The 15,494-nt window shown below is 37.5% G+C and overlaps 1 pseudogene; it reads right to left on the minus strand.

The window, feature by feature from the left end:
- Positions 1-2,978: 2,978 nt before the first annotated feature.
- LOC132105413 (gastrula zinc finger protein XlCGF57.1-like) lies at positions 2,979-12,810 on the minus strand (annotated as a pseudogene).
- Between the last annotated feature and the right edge of the window lie 2,684 nt (positions 12,811-15,494).

The following is a 15,494-nucleotide window of genomic DNA, read 5'->3' on the forward strand; positions in this document are numbered from 1 at the left end:
TTATTTAGCCTATAAATTAAAATAATAATAAAAATAACTATTATTATTATATCTTATTATACCGGTTATGCATAAGAAGCTTTTATCCAAAACGACTTACAAAAGAGGAACAAATTACTCCAGAGTCAGTCACAATGCCAGGTTTATTATTAAATAATAATAAAGTGCTAAGATTATCACAAATTAAACACGATTTTGATGCAAATCTTTCTTATTAAATCGTTGTATTCCACCTCTTACTACAATTGATAGAGAATCACTTAAGACACTTTGCTGTAGACCCATTCCACATAATAATATTCAATAAAACTGTAAGTTAACACGCAGGCTCCCTAGGAGCTTGCTGCACAAATCCGAGAGAATGGACTGCGAATCCGTGCGCACGGATTACGAATTTGTGGGTATGGATTCAAAAACTGAAGTTACAGTTTACAAAATCTGAGAGCACATATTGGAAATTCATGGGGACAGTTTATTAATCCGTGGGCATGATTTATTAAACAGTAAAAGTTTAAGAATTAGTGAGTATGGTTTACAAACTGAGGGGACGGATTGCATTTATTTCTCCTAAAAGTGACACCCCGGGCTCCGTACATAATCAACTGCAAGCAGACGACAATGGAATTTATATTCAAAGAACATAAGAGTATGAGAGATCTGTGGGGGAATTCACATTGAAATCTAAGTATTGTGTTTTCATTTACTCAAATACTTAGCAAAAGTGTTAAAAACCAGGGTTGTTGTTTTTTTTTAAACAAAGCCCACAAACGATAAGATATCCATTATACAAGTCAATAGTCTTATTCTTTGTTGTGTTTTTGTAGTGCTGTCATTCAAGATGTATGTCTAACGTTTTAACCAAAATTTAGTACTTCAGTATTTTCTATGCATGTCCTGCGGTCATATTTTCTCAAGTTAAGACTGCAAACCTGTCTTTATATTTTCCATAAGTGTTTCCAGTTTCTCTTGTTTTAGGACTGTTCTGGAGAAAATGAGCCTGCCGGGGAAATACAAAAATAAAATACAAAGCAAATTAATAGACACATTTTTACTGAAAATCATTGTGCTGTTGTTAACTGGCATGGTTTGTTTTCTCTGCCTTAAGATTGAAGTGTCCTGGGACAGGTGAGGGAGTGAGTGGAAGCTGGTGGAACGGCTCAGAGAGGACATCAAACTCCAGCGAAACAGAGGAGAGAAAAGCACAGGAGAGCAAGGAGAGAAAGAAGGGAATGTTTTCTCTTCTTGAGAGAACGCTTAACAAATACACTCTTCATTGGCCAAGGGAGAACAGTGGTAAAAATGGGCACGTTACAAATTTTCAGTATATATTTTTTTAAATGTCACATTGCCAATGAAACAATTTAATTTTTAACTTGTATCACATAAACTACAGAAATTAAGTTGTATATGTTATTCATTAGTGTAATTTGTTTTGCATGTGTAATTAAAAGATGCATTAAAAGAGAATTATGTACATTATTAATTTTTTAATGCAGCTTATAATTTTTTATACAAAACATTTTTCTATGTTTATTATTTTGTCCTACACATTAAAACAAATTGTTCTATACATTACTGAAAGTACTTTTTACAACTATTTACAACATAACTTAGGTTTCCCTTCAGAAAAACATCATACAATATTAAAATAACAGAATATTTTTTGGTGCACACACAAGCTGTCATTCAGCTGAGCAGGAAGGCCCTGGTGGAGCTGCTGGGCCTGGAAGGGCTGCCACAATACAGTCCCTGGGTAAGGCCTGGTGGGACATCATCTGGGATTGTCTCCTGTGTTTGGGTGCACTGTCTTCCAACAGGTTTGCAGGGCTGACACAATCGACAGCTGTCATGTCACAGATGTTTTCAGAAAGGGAAGCAAAAAAATTTAATTGACTTGCACACTCAAATCAAACCATAAAATACATCTATGCAAAACAATTTTATTGTCCGTTCAATTTTTATCTTAGACATTATAGTTTTACAATTCTCTTACTTGGCTGTAATAAATAGATACCCATTTTCTTCAAATAGGTACCTCCTCCAGAGCAGACAGCTGGTCACACCAGGGAGCACCACTGATTGATGCTCCCCTTCATCCTCCTCCTCGTGCTCATCCTCCGGGGCCATGATGTCACCAACCCCAAGGCAGTTGTTATGGAGAATTTCACTGGCTGTTAGGACCTGAAATGGTAAAAAAGGAAACCTAAGTACATCTTCAAAAAAAAAATCTGTTTATTCTTTTACAGCATTTTAAAAATGTCTTGGCAAACTTACGTAAATTGCTTAATTACTTACGTAGGTGTGGTGCACCTCCAGTGTTTGGAGGAAGATGGCCCTGAACCTGGTCCTCATCATCCCAAAAGAACGCTCTATAATGGAGCGTGCCTTGGAATGATAGAAGTTAAATCGCTGGTTAGGTAACCTTTTACTGGACTCTTATAGGGAGTGATAAGGGGGAGTCGCTGGCGGAGGCAACCAGCCCTGGAGGAGAGTACACTGACCTCTTGTACAGAGGGCTATGGAAGAGCACTTGTGCATCATGCATTGACCCGGGCCAGCCCACGTAGGGGCCAATGAAAAACCCCTGATGGTAACAAACAGCTTCAGGATAATAGATGGAAAAGGTTTCCGGTTCCTCTTGCACGGACCATCAGGATTGCTTCTGCAGCTTTCAAGAAAGCTCAATGTCTTACAAGCCAGCACCTCTTCAGCATGGCACCTCTCCTCTCGCAATGTTGCTATGCAACAAGAGTGGCAATCGGGAACAACTGGTGGTGGAATTAGGAAATCCTGCAGAGGCAAAGTGTCTCATGCACTTTGAAGGGTCCTTTGTGCACTTCGGAATCGTGGCCTTCAATGTCAATGCACTTCACTTTGGGAGACAGCTGCAGTGTCTTTGTCCAAGGTGCCACGATTGCATTATGAGGACATTTGTGCATCTAAAAAAATACAGCTTTGAAGCGAATTTTGAGCACCTATTAGACAAGGTAAACAGAGGCTGAACAATAGAAGGTTGAAGAAGACTGATCTTTGTCTTCCATTTCAGTTACTTCTTTACATGTCTCTCCAGTGTGAACACTTATGTGGCCTTTGAGCTTTCTGTGTTGACTAAAACTCATCCCACACTGTTGGCAGGTGTACGGTTTCTCAGCATTGTGAATTGTCATGTGTCTCTTTAGGCTTCCTTTTTGAATGAAACTCTTTCCACACAGTTTGCAGGAGTAAGGCTTCTCTCCGGTGTGAATTCTCATGTGAGAATTAAAGTTTCCACTATCAGTAAAACTCTTTCCACACAGTTTGCAGGTGTAAGGCTTCTCTCCAGTGTGAATTCTAATGTGCCTGTTAAGGGTTCCTTTCTCAACAAAACTTTTTCCACACTGTTGGCAGGTGAAATGACTTCTATCTCCTGTCTTTTGAGCTTTCTTTTGTGTTGTCAGTTTAGTTTGTGAGCAACTAAAACTTTCTCCAGTAAAATGTTTTTCAGACTGATCTTTGTCTTTAATTTCATTTAGTTCTTCACATTTCTCACCAGTGTGAACACTCATGTGGCATTTGAGGTTTCCTTTTTCACAGAAACGCTTTCCACACTTAGGGCATATGAACGGCTTTTCTCCATTGTGAATTCTCATGTGGACTTCAAGGTTTCCCTTTATAGTGAAACTTTTACCACATTGTTGGCAGTTGAAAAGGGTCTCTCTCCAATGTGAACACTCATGTGGCCTTTGAGGTTTCCGTTTTGTCTAAAACTCTTTCCACACTGTTGGCAGGTGTACGGTTTCTCTCCAGTGTGAATTCTCATGTGGCTATCAAGGGTTCCTTTTCGAACAAAACTCTTTCCACACAGTTTGCAGGTATAAGGCCTCTCTCCGGTGTGAATTCTCATGTGAACATTATGGTTTGCTCTTTCAGTAAAACTCATTCCACAGAATTGACAGATGTAAGGTTTCTCTCCAGTGTGAACTCTATTGTGCCTTTGAAGGGTTCCACTTCTAGTGAAACTTTTTCCACACTGCTGGCAGGAGTAAGGCTTCTCTCCGGTGTGAATTCTCATGTGGTCTTTAAGGCTTCCTTTTTTAGTGAAACTCTTTCCACACTGTTGGCAGGTTAAATCTCCTGTCTTTTGAGCTTTGTTTTGTACATTCTGTTTAGTTTGTGAGCAACTATACAAACTTTCTTCAATAAAATCATGTTTCTCATACTGATCTTTGTCTTCCACTTCATTTAGTTCTTCACTTTCCTCTTTCAGGAGCATGATGTCTATAGTAAAAAGAGAACAATACAAGTTAATCTTATTTTAATGGCACAAAGCTTTCAATTTTAATAAATGGCCACAGATTTTGGACCTGAGGTGTCCTGTGATGTGATTGCAATCAAATCGATCTTGCATTCTTTCTAACACACAGTTATTTTTTGGTTTAATTAACACTTTATAAAGCCCATTTTTGTATTACCAAAAAGTCAGAATTGTATGTTCCTTTTTTTTTTAGCTCACAGGCAACTGTTACTATTGGCACTATAACCACATCAACCTCCTATGATTTACTGTTCTCATCAACACCTATAAAGACTCCTGGTTTCAGACCACCCAAAAGACCTTGTCTGGAGTTGGAAGAGGAAGAATCAGACATACAATTTGAGACAGAACCACATGACTCAACTTTCAACCATGCGACTCTGTTTTACATCAATCTGAAATGTCATAAGTAATACACATCTATAAGTTAATTTGCAAATCAAAGCCATTTCTTTTTGTACATGCACAGGCAGAGCCAGCCCATAGTTGGAATTACACCAATCGGAAACCTCCTCTTATCAGCAGCAACTTATTTTAATGGACGATCATTTATCCAACTACAAAGAATAGGTCTGTAGTAAATCAACAATGCAATATAAATATTTTTTTTTCATAACATGAGAATTGTTAATAATCTTTATAAATATACGTTTAATGTTCCACATTCATAGATTTGCAAGGCCATGGAGTTACACATTTACCAGTACAACACATTCCGGGTACATTGCAGAAATTGTACATACGTGGAAAAGTGAACAGCGAAACCTTATACAGAAGTTACAAAACAGAGGAAAGATTGCTGTAACTGGAGATATGCATGCACTCCCCAGGTAAGCCATAAGTCGTTACAAGCGTGTATTATTTAATTGATTGTGTATTATGTATGAAAATTATATAATCACATGTTGAAGAATAGTTACGTTCCCATCTTTTTTTTAATTACTTTTTGTAGTGCATTCAGCCAAATATGAAAGCTACACGCTTATGGACATGCACAGCAATACTACTCTACAAAGGCAAAAGACCTGAACTTGCTTGAGTGTGAAACTGAGAAAAACGACTTTACAGTTTTTTACCTGTCCAGCCAAATTAATTATAGGTAGAATACTGGAAATTAAACAATGGGATGATTTGGTATCGAAAATTATCTAAAAAAATTTTTTTTATTTTTTTACTCCTACTTTGAAGTTAATGTTCCCTGCTTTTGCAATTTCTGCAAAACGTGAGAAATCACACCAAGGCAAAAGGCAGTAACTTCCACATTATCAACATTTGGTGGCTGACCATCATTTACAAAATCATTATAGTGACATCTGTAAAAAATCTAGTGATCATGGACTGTCTCATAAAGGCTATTGCATACAATAATACAACTGTTTTAAGGTGTTGTTTTTTTACCATAAGCAGACTAAAAGATAAACTTGAGTGGATACCAATAATTGTCTGATTTCACTTACAAGTGAAAAACAAGGAACAGCATTAATTCAATTAATCTTTTAAATGCATAGAATTCAATGCATACATAAAAAATAAACATTTAATTATTACCCACTGTGCCTCTGTCTGTACTTGTACTGTAAACAATGACAATAAAGTTGACAGATGAATTAGGTGCATTTAAGTGCCATTCAGTTGGGGTTTTAAATAAAGCATTTTCTGAGATGCACATTAAACATTAAACACATAAAACATTAATTAAATTTATCTTTTAATTATTGAAAATTAATCAAACTTAACTTTTTGGTAAACAAAGGGGATTTACTATAAAAAATAAAACATGGAAGAAATGTTGTGTGATTAAGGTTGTGTGACCTTTACAGTTCTGTGTATGTGATGTGATGCTAGTTTTACTCAAATCAAACGGTCAAATGCTCATGAAGTGACTGTCAGAGCAGTTCTGGAGATGTTGTTCATGTGTTCACGTCCTTATTTAGTGAGACGGCAGACGCTAAAATCACCGGAGCGTCACGCGCGCTTCAGTGTGTGTGATAAAGGAAGACGGGCTTCTGCTCCATTTATTAACAGAGACATGCAGAACATGCAGGATTCATATTTAAATAGACTGTCCCGGCTTAATATTTACAGATATTAGTCCATATCGTGATTTGATATAAGTGCAATGACCTATTTTTGATTAATTCATTCAAATATTTGGCAAATTCCATGCCATTCCGCGTTGTAAATTCCGTTTTTATGACTGGATTCCGCGATTCCCTCCGCGTTTTCTGCATCGCGGAAATCATAGGGCCCTAGTTGTGGTATGCCAGCTCTATCTTGCAATGAACACACGCCACGACGTTCTCTTTACGTTTGCCCGCTCCCTCGAATCAAAACACTGCTGACTCCTTGCAGTATGCGATCGGACTCAGCGCTTGTCTCCTTCCGCTTTGTGGGTAACGTAAACGCGTTGTGTCACATTGAAAAAACCATTGCGAAAGAACCTGACGTGAGATTTAAAAAAAATTAAAAGAGGCTTCAAGGCAGAGGAATTTGCCTCGATCATTTTTTGTAATCAAGTTACTCGAGGAATCGTTTCAACCCTAAAGGAGATAGTTGTTGACTTCAGGAGAGTGCACACTCAGCACATTCCTCTCACCATCAACGGTGCGACTGTGGAGAGAGTGAGCAGCACTAAGTTCCTGGGTGTGCACATCACAGAGGACCTCTCCTGGACTGGAAACAGCAGCACTGGCCAAGAAAGCACAGCAGCATCTCTACTTCCTCCACAGACTGAGAAGAGCCAGAGCCCTGGCCCCCATCATGTGTACCTTCTACAGAGGCACCACCAGTGTTTGGCTTTTGATAAAAATACTAGAGAATATAGCACTGAAAGTTATTTACCATAAACCACCCAGAGCACTTGTTATGTGATCCGGTGCGCTCACTTAAAATAGTGGTTTGTTATGGCTCATGGTATGGATGGATGCCGGGGTGCGGATGCGGTGTGCCTTTTGAATATCAGTTATACAAATATTTAAGGAGAAAAGACTCGAGGTGCTTTTAAAATACTCACGAGTCCTTTCCCTCGAGTCAAGTCTGGAGTTATTTCAGGTCAAGTTTGAGTCAAATATGAAGTCTATAAAAATATGTCTTGAGTGCGACTCGAGTCCCTAACTCGAGTGCCCATCTATACTATCTTGTACCTTGCAATAAACATTTACTCAAACTCTCATTTATGATATGGGGGGGGGGGCAAAAAAAGAATCGGCATCATTTACTGGCCATCGGCTGCCCTGATTTCTAAATATCAAACTCATCTATTTGTTTCCTCCTATCCTCTCAGATTGTGTAGCTGAGATGAAAGACTGGTTCACGTCAAATCTTTTTAAACTAAATAGTAGTAAGACTGAAATTCTCCTAGTTGGCTCAAAAACCAATCGAAGTTCAAATGCTCAGTAAATAATATTGATAATTTTCTAGTGCTGGTGTCTAAACAGGTTAAAAATTTGGGTTTCATATTCGATGGTACTTTCAAGAAAAATTAACAGTAGGTGCATGGGGCACTGCTGAGGTGCGCATGGAGTAGACGTGTTTTATCGAGCTCCTCCACACCAAGTTTCTTCAATGAGTGAAACTAAATCCCGTCTTCATTTTTATTTCATATACGTGTGTTGTGAACTTTATTTAGTTTGTATCTCTCAATTAGTAAACACCTGGATGCGCAAAATGCCTTTAAAATCGGCAAAAGCCTCGAAAATTTCCGGCCCTCAGCCGTCGGTTAGTTGTGACGAAGCTAATCCCGCCGCTAGCCAAGCCTCTGTCGACAACGATACACCGTCGATGTGGGAAAAGCGACTCTCTCGAAGCGACTTTGATTTGCAAAAGACCAATAAAGCTCTTAAAGCGAAGGTCAACGACTTAGAAGGGCGATCTCGGCGCAACAATATAAAAATAATTGTTATCCCGGAGGGAGAGGAGAAAGGGAGACCGACCGAGTTTGTCGCGGCGCTAATTCCAAAACTACTGGGAGAGACTCACTTTCAAAGACCGCTGGTCATTGACCGTGCTCACCGTGCGCTCAAGCCAAGGCCATCAGATGAGGAGAGGCCTCGTCTCATTATTGCTCGAGTGCATTTCTTTCAGGAAAAGGAATTAATTCTTCGACTTCGCCGGGATCGCACCCTGGAATACAATGGTCACAGGGTTTATATTTTTCTGGACTACACCGCAGAAGTTATGGAACAGCGAAGGGCATTCAGCGACGTGATGCGCGACTTGAGAGAGCTAAAGACAACACACAGTCTCCGCTTTCCTGCACGTCTCCGTGTTCAGCACAATGGACAGTTCCAGACCTTCACTGACCCTGTAGAGGCTGCGAAATTTGTGGAGACTAAGCTGAGACCGGGGTAGAGACATATGCGCAACACTGGTATTACTCTTAAAATGCTTCATACTGTCTGTTGATACGTTATCATTTTGTTGTTTTCATCAAGAGTGTTTCCAAAACAGCATCTTTATAGACGGCGTCATTGTTAATAGTTTTAGACTAAAATGTTTGTAACTTGGAAGAGGAGTAGAGCGGGTTTTCCGTGATCGTAGTGACTGGTGATGGTTTTTCATACTACTTACATGCGAGTAGTGTTCTCGGGTCGAATTAGGGACAATGTGCTTCATTTCGGGGAAGCCAGGGGTGGGAGGCGATGGGTCGACTTTGTTCTAAGTTCTAAAAGTTTACATGTTCCTGTCTTATGTGCTTGGTTTTTTTTTTTTTTCTTTTCTTTTTTCTTCTCTCTCTGGACTGCCTCATTTCAATGTCTCAATTTTTTTTTGTTGTAGAATTTGATGTCTAACATTACGGGAGAAGCCTTAACATTGGCTTCCTGGAATGTAAGAGGGCTTGGCCATGTAATTAAAAGAAGTAGAGTGTTTGCACATTTGAAATCACTTAAGGCTGATATAATATTTCTCCAGGAAACCCACCTCAGTATAACTCATCAATGCAGACTCAGGACCAACTGGATATCACAAGTCTACCAGGCCCCATTCAATGCAAAAGCAAGAGGTGTAGCTATTCTTTTTCGTAAGAATGTTCCTTTTCGACTTTCATCCATGGTTGCTGATCCCCAGGGTAGATATATAATGGCCCCAATTTTGATGACAAATTTTTTAGACATGATTAAAAAACTTAAACGAAGCATTGAAAGCTGGAAACTGCTCCCTTTATCGCTAATTGGCCGTTTGAATGTGATAAAGATGATTACTCTTCCTAAGTTTCTATATCTTTTTCAAAATCTCCCAATTTTTTTGCCGGCAACTTTTTTTAAGCAACTTGATTCAATAATTCTTTCATTTGTATGGAATGGTAAAACACCTCGCATAGCAAAAGCCCACTTGCAAAAACCTTCTGATTGTGGAGGCCTGGGCCTTTCCAACTTTAAGCATTATTATTGGGCAGCAAATGCCAGGGCTCTCATTTTCTGTCAAAGGGGTATTCTGGATGATATGCTACCTGAGACTTCTCCTTTATGGGTACGTGCAGAGGCGATGTCAGTGCCAGAGTCTTCTCTCCCAGCTTTACTTTTTACAGAGTGTAAATCTATACATAAATTAGCTAGCAATAATTTTGTATTAAGAAATTGCCTCAAGATTTTGAATCAGATCAGAAAAATCTATAAACTACCAAAAGTCTCAGTCAATACACCAATATCATGCAATCCTTCGTTTGAGCCTTCTCGGATTGATGGAGCTTTTTCAGGATGGAGAAAAAAAGGTTTATGCTGTATAGGAGATCTCTATATAGCAGATCAATTTGCATCCTTTTTGCAGCTTAAAAATACATTTGTACTCCTGCAGTCTCACTTCTTCCGTTACCTGCAAATTAGAAATTATGTAAAGAAAAATATTCCACAATTTATAAATACACCTGAAAGCAATGTTATTCACACGCTTTTCTCCTCTAATCCTGAAACTAGACATTTGGTATCTCGTTTTGTTCATGCTTTTACAACACCTATAAGCACCAAGCACCTTAAAATAGCCTGGTCTACTGAATTAAGCAACGACGTGTCTGATGAGATCTGGGAAGAAGGTCTGTCGAGAATAAAGAGTTGTTCTGTAAATTCAAGATATAAACTAATCCAGTTCAAAGTTATGCATCGTATTCATTACTCCAAAACTAGATTGAACAAAATATTTCCCTCAATTTCTTCTCAATGTGAAAGGTGCAAGATGGCAGATGGGACATTGGCACATTTATTTTAGTTTTGCCCTATTCTTTATGATTTTTGGTCTAACATTTTTGAATTGTTTTCAAGCACATATGGAGTTAACATTCAGCCCGACCACAATCTGGCCATTTTGGGCTATTCTGATCTTATGGATACTATCCCTCATACTCATCAGCATGTGCTAATGGTAGGCTTAATCGCAGCCAAAAAGATTATACTCATTAATTGGAAAACCTCACAAGCTCCTTGTTTTCAGAGATGGTTAAATGAGATGGTTCATTCAAATGGAACAGCTACGTTTTGGTGAGTTTGGCGCACTAAAAAGATTTGAAGCCACTTGGGGACCTCTCTTGAGTCTTTTGGAAGTTCAAAAATAACATACTCTGTAATCATATCCTTTTATTTTATTATTTTTATTTTATTTTTTAATTCGTACCAGTTTTATTTACTTCTCTAATGGTGATATTACTGATTTACAACACAACTGTGAATATTGTCAGTTATGCCTATTCTCAATAATTATTATGTATATATATTTGCTGACTGAGGCAATCCAGATGTTTTTTTTTTTTCTTCTTTTTTGTGTGTATCCTTGTTGTCTACTGTTGGTTGTTTATTTATGTTTCTGTGTTTGTTAATGCAACTTTAAAACTTTAAATAAAATATTTAAAAAAAAAAAACAGTAGGTGCATTTCCATTACAGATTTGCGCAAAACTTTGGCGATAATTTATAAATTTCGATGAAAAAGTATTGTGAAATGACTGCGTTCCATTAACCAATGTTATGTGACTAAAACATAATCTGTAGCCTCTCGTGATAAAATTACGGCAACAGATTTTGGTTGGATTTTGACTACATTTATTCAAAGGAGGCGTACAAAGAGCTGCTTCAGAAACATGCGTGACACAGTTGGAATAAACAAGCATTGACTAGAGTAGCTGCAATCAGCTTCAGTGGACGTTTTAGAGCCCCACTACACCGCAGACGTGTGCAGTGTAAATTGTCTAAGCATTAATGGTTGGAAAAGCATTTACTAGTCACATGGTGCATGTAAATAGTCATATGATCATTATTCAATGTACTATAACCTCCAAGAAACACTTCATACATGGCCGCTCTCCAGTATAAGCTTTTTTCAATCGCAATTTCCATTTCAATTATATTTTTCAATCGCAATTTCAATTTGTACAATTTTAAGGGTAATGGAAATGCGCCTAGTGTCATTTGTTCTGCATATTTCCATATACATAATATTAATCAACTTTGTCCTGCTCTCAGTAAAGAGCACAACGATTCTTGTAATGCTTTAGTTACTTCCCAAATTGATTAATGTAATGCTCTTTTTTTATGCTCTGCCTTCAAAGCTTCTTTATGAACTTCAGTTAGTACAGAATTCAGCTGCACAAATTATTTATTATGCAGAACTCCCATAACATCATCTGTATTCACTCTTGTTCTTCCTCAGATTTCTGTAGAGCTGCACATTTAATTAAGGATCAAATGAGTGAGTTCAGCTTTGAGAATGAAAACCAACCTGTTTGTTCCTCAGTATCTTCATGTTTGACTCTGAATGCTTCTTCAATCTTAATGTCTTCACTCTCCTCTTTAATAAACGCCATCTTTATAACAGAGTGTCACGTGGATCTCTGTCGCTTGAGCAGGTGTTTTTCTGTGTGTTTGGACACTTTTTCCTGTTTAAGATGAGAATGATAAAGAAAAAAAAAAATGCTAACTGAATCTCTGGGTGCGTCTCAATCAGTTCCCTTGTTCAGTAGTCAGCACACTGGTGAGAGTTAATGGTGACCTAGGATAAAGAATAAATAAAAACTCAAATGAATAAAGTGATACAATATATAGAAGGTTCATTAAGATTTCTATTCGGTATTTTCTCAATTTTATATTTAATAAATGAAAATGTTCATGGAAACGTTTGCAGTTTGTTTTAAATGTCATTATTGCATTTACACAGTTTTGAGCAGAGTGCTGACTCTTTGACTGAATTGAAAGGTTTAAAACGCTCTGTTCATCTTATTAGTACTTAGTAGCAAGTGACTGAAATCGTGTTTATTATAAACTGATTCACGATAATGAGAGAAATTAGACCTTTCGTGTTTACTTATGTGTTTTCGCTTTAGTCACAGAGAATAACTTTATGTCACTAGGTAAAGCGTTACAATGTTACACTATGTAATAGTTTCATTACACAAATGTATATACAATTATCGGAATGACTTGTATTGATTTAACCACTTTACATGATTAAAAACACACACCTTTCTTCAGTCGAATCGCAGACTCGGAAGAGCGGCGCAACCGTATGACGTCACATCGCCAAACCAAAATAAAAGTCTTGTTCGCTAAAAAGAAAGGATTTCGCTTCTTCTTCTTCTTCTAGGCTTAATGGCGGTTGGCAACTCATCTCAAAGGTGCATTACTGCCACGTATTAGACTGGACTGTGGGTATTAGAATGACGTCAAAGGAGAGGTAAAGAAAAGGGGAAAAATAACACAAAAAACCCTCCTATTAAATTCTGTCACTTTACCCCGTGTTTTTCAGAAATGCAATTAATTAAATTGTGTATTCTCCCAGATGCTTCCCTAATAAATACTCAACTGTCATGGTTCGTTCATCCATTTGTGCATTTACCCGTGAGACTAACATCTCGTCCCTTGGGCTTCTGCACTTCCTCATACTTGTGACTGCTTGATTTTGTAAACTGTATAAATGACGTCCTGTATCCGCTGTCTTCCAATATTCCTGCCATATTTTATGTGAATGTTGCTTGATGATGGTTTTGACCTCTGCTCTACTTATTGGTGCTTGTACATCACACCAGAAAACGAATATTAAATATTAAGACAGCAGAAGAATTGAAGAGATTATTTACAGTGCTTTTGAAAGAGCCATCAATCCAGATGAGTTTCATATCTAATCTTATATATGAATATAAACAAGTGTGAAGTGCTTTAAATTCATGATAAACTACAGAGCATTTCTGATATTCTTATCAAATATAAACATCAGTATCTGCCTTCAAATTACAGGACTGAAAAGAACTTCTGAATATTGCAAACTCAAATTAAATTTATGGTTACAGAGAGATTTAACCATCTGTTAATTTATTAATTGATATTAAATCATTATCAAATTGTATTCATCTTATTCCATCAGCTTCTCCCAAGAATATAAAGACATTCAATTTCAGAGGATTTTATTAAAAGTCCATGACTGGAAAGGAATACCACAATACTGATTTTAAAACAATTGATTTTGACTGATAGGGACTATTTAAATTAAAATTGTTAAAATAAATTAATAAAAATATGTTCCCAGATTAAAACTGTCAGTAATAATAAATAAAAAAATTCCAGTTAGAAATACTAAAATTGTCCAAGCACACTATGATATAAAAAAGTACACATGAATGTTATGATATTAATGAAGTTGAAGTTTTAAGATAAAATACCTACAATTTCCAATTAGGAAAATCTCAGATGCAAGACCAGGAGACTGTGCATGACTGAAGCAGAGAAAGTTCTTGTTTAAAACAGATTTTAGGGGGCCGACCCTTAGAAAACAATATATGCAAAGAATGTAAGCAATTACAAGAATTTGCCCTGATTTTCAGCAGCTCCAATCAAATCAGCATCATTGTAACACTCATTAGCTGCCTCGCAATTCTAAGGCTACATTCTTCGAAGGGCACATTTGAAGGCCTGTTGCGTCACCGTGGTGTCACAAAAGCTGCCACAATTTGAAATTGACTTCAAATGCTCCTTCCTTTTTGCCGGCAAATGGAGGATACGACAGATTAATTAATTAATAATTAATTAATTAATAATTTAATTAATTAATTAAAATTCATAGAGAGCTCTACCTGCTGTCATGCAAGATATGTCCACACATTTTAGACAAACTTGATAATCCAGAAATCTGATTTTTAGAGAATTTTGTATGCATGTCCGGCTTGTGTGTAATATATTCTAACCTTAAGATTGCATACCTGTCTTAATAATTTTCTTACATTTTTGTCTTCTTTTAGCACAGTCCTAGAGGGAAGTTTTAAAAATAAAAATGAATTAAGTTGTTCTATACATTACAGTTATAATTATTATAATAATTTTTTTTTATTAAACAAAGTAATGTCTGTGCAGTGTTTTTTTTTTTATATATACTACGGGGCCGTTGAGAGCTTGAATCTGATTGGCTGACGAAAGTTCTGATGTGTGCTATTATTTTCTGGGAGATGCACGGCAAATGTAGTTCCAGGCAGCTCTCTTGACCACATTAAAGTTCCATATCACTTTGCATAGTAAAACTGTAATAACGGTCATGCAGTTTGTACAAAAAGATGTTGTCAGCACTGCCCTGATGACCAGTACGCCTATTTAGTGTAGCAACTTAAAATTTAAATTTATCATCTGATCAATGTCTTGAGGTGTGGTAACCGTAGTATAAGCACTCTCTCTGTTTAAATCTAGATTAAAAACGCATCTCTTTCGCCAAGCATTTGAATAATGTATCTTAAATTGTGAGTATAGTTGTATCTGATCATATGTGCATTCTTATTCTTTAGCTTGGCTTAAACTAATTAATTTATTTTTTTGCATCAGCAGCTATGCTAATGATGTCTCTATTTGTTTCCTGTCTTCGGAGGGGAATCTCCAATGGAGAGCCTGCTAGCAGATTGACCAGATCCGCAAACTACAGCGCCACCTACAGCAGCTGTTCTACTCTGTCCAGCCGTATCCTGTGCTAAGGCCAATCGTGTGCTAATTGCGTCCAAGCCTAGGGGCGATGGAGGGCATAGGGACAACCATACTGGGCAATGCGTAGTCGTGCTCGATGCGATAAGTCCACTTTCGCTTCTCCAAACACTCGCCATATAAGGCTCACCGTTTGGGGGTGCAACCTTCATTCCCCCTCCTCCAGACTCTTCCTCAAGAGCAAATCCGCTCCAAAGTTCAAGTGCCCGTGAACATAAACCACTTGGATCGACAGAAATCTTTTCTGAGAACAAAGAAGAATATT

This window comes from Carassius carassius, chromosome 26 (genome assembly GCF_963082965.1).
Source record: "Carassius carassius chromosome 26, fCarCar2.1, whole genome shotgun sequence".
Taxonomy (NCBI): domain Eukaryota; kingdom Metazoa; phylum Chordata; class Actinopteri; order Cypriniformes; family Cyprinidae; genus Carassius; species Carassius carassius.